Source organism: Microtus ochrogaster, linkage group LG9, assembly GCF_000317375.1.
Source record: "Microtus ochrogaster isolate Prairie Vole_2 linkage group LG9, MicOch1.0, whole genome shotgun sequence".
Taxonomy (NCBI): Eukaryota; Metazoa; Chordata; class Mammalia; order Rodentia; family Cricetidae; genus Microtus; species Microtus ochrogaster.
In genome coordinates, this window is record NC_022034.1 from 33,638,574 (window position 1) to 33,642,665 (window position 4,092).

Below are 4,092 nucleotides of genomic sequence, written 5' to 3' on the forward strand. Positions count from 1 at the left end.
AAAAAAAAAAGACTAGAATGTAGGGGTGAAGACTCCAGGCAGGCACCAGCTCAAAATCTGTACATTCAATGAGCTGTGTGGCCATTGTCTTCAGCAGTGGGGCCCCATTGTCAGTTTTCAGAGTGCAACCACTAGTTGTTTAGGGATTACGGAATTCTTATTTCTTCCAAAAAAATTCCCAAACAATTGAAAAAAGTCATTTCAAATAGCACTCAAACACGAAATTCTCAAAAAAAAAACAAAAACAAAAAAAGAAAAGAGTGGTGGACAATTGCAGTAGATTACAGCAGTGCAGTGTCACACAAGAAAACAGGTTGCCTGAATGCTAAACTCTCAGTATTTGAATAATGGCACAAAATAGTAAAGTCATTTATTCTCTCTTTCATTCAGAGATCCACATCCATGGCATGCTCGGGACGCAGGCAGGGACTGGTTTATGCATGGAAAGAGACATACACAACAGTACATACTCATGAAGTGTGTGCTACAGGCATAGTCATCTGCGAGGAACTACTGAACAAAAGGGCAAGAGGCCATAGGTCACTGAATATGTGTGAGTCTTCACAGAACGTGATAGGTCTTAACCTATCAAAATGAACCTTAGAAAGAAAAAGGACAAAGGATGGTGGACAAAATGCATAGTTCTTGAACATCATTTGTAACAAGGGGACTTAAATTTAGATAGGAATACACAGTTCTTGAACATCATTTTTAACAAGGGGACTTAAATTTAGTTAGTGTGAGAAATAAATCCTGTGAAAATTCCCACTGAGCCCTTTTTATAAGCTATCAAGAGTTATTTTGTCTCTAGTGGTAATTAATCTTAGCTACATGGAAGAATAACATTTTCTCCTGAGAAATGATAGCGTCAAATTACTCCAATATGATCAATGCACTAATTTAGTCAATTATAATTTATCCAGGTAATAAAGCCTGGGCAGAAAACATACTGCATCTACGTGTATATAAGAAGCATGCCTCCTTCCCTATTTTCCTTGGGTAAGCCATATTTGAATGCTTTACCATGTTATTCTTATAATGACATAGGCCAGAATGGACTTATTGAAGTGCAGAATTGTAGAGGATGTTCGGGCACATTTGGTCAAAGAACTTACATATTCAATCAAGCCATATAATTTAAAAATAGCTCCTCACAGACTTCTCTAAGATAGCATTTTCAGGTTCTATCCTCTCTTATCAAATGTTCCAGGAGGAAAGGTGATAATTTTCTTTCTATTTTTATGGAATGCACATTTTAAGAGGGCGAGTCTTCCATACAAAAAGAGAATGTATTTGGAATGAATTTTTGAAAGCTATTTGTAGTTTCCAAAGACTTACTTTTAGACTTGTTGATCTCTACCCTTAGAACGATTTCTGTTCATGAAACTCTTTTTTCTCATCACACTTTTAGTGTTTTTTTTAATTCCATGCCTCATGGAGGTCAGTGAATATCCCAATAATGAAACACAACCACTCAGTTTACACAGTAATAGATACCCTTAGAGAGAAGTTAGTTTAGCCTCTTATTCTGGTATTAAACACTACCACTATTAATGAAGTACTTCTTGCTCTCTCCTAAATCATTTCTACTATGAGTTTCTAAAACTTTTGGAATAGAAAAAAAATGAAATACTGTTCTTTTATTATAATCTGTTCTATTATCTGTACATTGTCAAATTTGCATATCATTTGGTTTTCATGTCTCCAGTTTTTCAATTTGATAGACTCATAAGACAACTCATCTCTCTAAGTTTCTCTACCTTGTATTAGCAATTAAGCAGAAATTAAAATAGTTTAATAACTGCTCTTCTGGGATTGCTGACCCTCATTTTGTACTGTTAACACTGAAAGGATTTAATCACAAATTTAAATTCCTTTCAAAAATTCATAGGCAAATCACTAGTAGAAGAAAAAAGGAATGTCTAATTATGTTTATGGAAATCAGAAAGGGTGAAAAGATTTATAACATTTTTTATTATTTAAATATGGTAAAATGTTAAATGTGTTCTAAAATTACACAATCTTTTGTCAGTCAGTTCAATGCATATCACATCATCTTCTCTCCTCTGAATTCTCTCCTCTCTATCACTCCAGATGACTGGGCACATGAACAGTGTTACAGGTCAAAGGGATGTCACTCTCTAGCCTGATTGATAATGTTTGTTTTAAAGTTGTGTTTAGATGTGTAGTCATTTTCTATTTATTTTTCCCACAAAGTACCTATATGTGTGAGTTTTATAACTATTACCATAGAATTAAAAATTAAACTTTTCAAGAAAGAGACCTAAAGGACTGAGCAAAAAAAGCCCTCTGAATCGAAGCATTTGGTCAAAGAGTGAAAAGAGAACCTCGTAAGAATTTGGAAGTAAAGAAAGTTTCTTAACCACAGAAAGATGAAACTGATGATGTTCCTGAAAAAGAGCAGCATTCTCCTGTAAGTTTTACAGGAGTTCCGAGATTTGGCTTTCTTAAGTCATTCTGCCTGCTAGGGTGAGTATTTTTTGGATACAACTACTACTTCAAGTTATTCATGTACCTATAAGTAAGCCCTTACTAATACTTCCTCAAATAACTTGAAAAGAGTCACGAGTCACTAAACTAGACTGAAGTAAGCTTATTTTCTTAGTCTGTGATCTGTTTTCAGTGGCCTTTCTGGGCAAAAATAAGTTTTTGTTTTTTCACACATCCCAAAGAAAAGTCACACAACAGGGCCAAGTAAACAAGAATCCAGAGCACATCTGAGTTTACCAGTAAATGCAAAAGTATGACTTGCGTTAAAGAAACAGTAACTTGTTTATTTTTTGCAAAATAAACAAGAGATCACAATATGCAAGTTATTGTTATATTTGAAGCCTTACCTCAGTGTGGAACATATCATAAAGCTCCAGATATGGCTCTATGATAGGTTATCACATGGATTTTATGATAAAAGAGTTGAAATATTTCTCTGTATTAAGATGATATGCTTACACGTTCATAAATTTTCAGAAAATAAGGCATATTGGAGTGTCCTATCTCATTTAACCTTCACATGTGTCCTTTGAATAAAAGGGCAAAATATCTTAGAGTGTTCCAGAGTCTTGAATATAGACAAAGGATGGAGGATTTGATTTGAAGCACAATGATCTTTCCTTTCCTGAAGCAGGGTCTGATAAACATGGAAAACCCACGATCTGTGGGTTGCATGCTCTGAAAGGAGTTGGGGCTATGGTAGAATGCAAGGTAATAAAGTTACCCAAAATGTAAGTTGATTTCTGTGCCTTTTTGTTGTTGTTGTAGCTTGCTTGGATGTTTCTGATTCCCTTCATTTTTTTTCTTATGTGTTTAAGATTATAATAAAATTACATCATTTCTTTTGACCCTTTCTTCCCTCCAAACCCTCCAGATACTTTCCTTTGGTCTCCCATAAAAACATTATTGCTACATACATACATGTACATGCATACATACATACATGTACATGCATAAATACATATATTCCTAAACATAGCCTTCTCAGTCTTAACAAAACCACTTACAGGTACATTCCCGGTGCTGCCCACCTGGTATTAGACAACCAATTGTGTTCATTCCTGGGGAAGACTATGTCTCCCACTATGCATGAAAAGGAAGAAGCCGAGCACCTACATTCATCTGCCTGTGCTTCCTGTGGATGACTTCTTCTCCTGCTGCTGGGTTTTCCCGAGGGGATAGACCATGTCACCTGGAGCACTCAGCCAAATTAAACACTTCTTTAATAAACACTTCTTTAAATTGCTCTGTCAGGAATTTGGTCCCAGCAATAAGACAACTAACATCCAACCTAATTAAAAATAAACAAGATCTATAAGAAAGCTGGAAATTGAAACTGGGACAATCTACTCTCCAATTTGTTTGTTTTGTTTTGTTTTTAAAATGCTACTTAGATTAAGGTGGTATTTTTCTGCATGTAACATGAGTAACTTTGCTCAGGAAATATATCTCTCCTTCCAAGCATATTGAATAATAAAATAAAAAACAGGCGTTGTTTTGTTTGACTGTTGAATTCACTCAAAAATTTTTGCTAAGAATTGTGCTTCTGTGCTCCCCTATCACAATTCTTAGTTAAGGGAG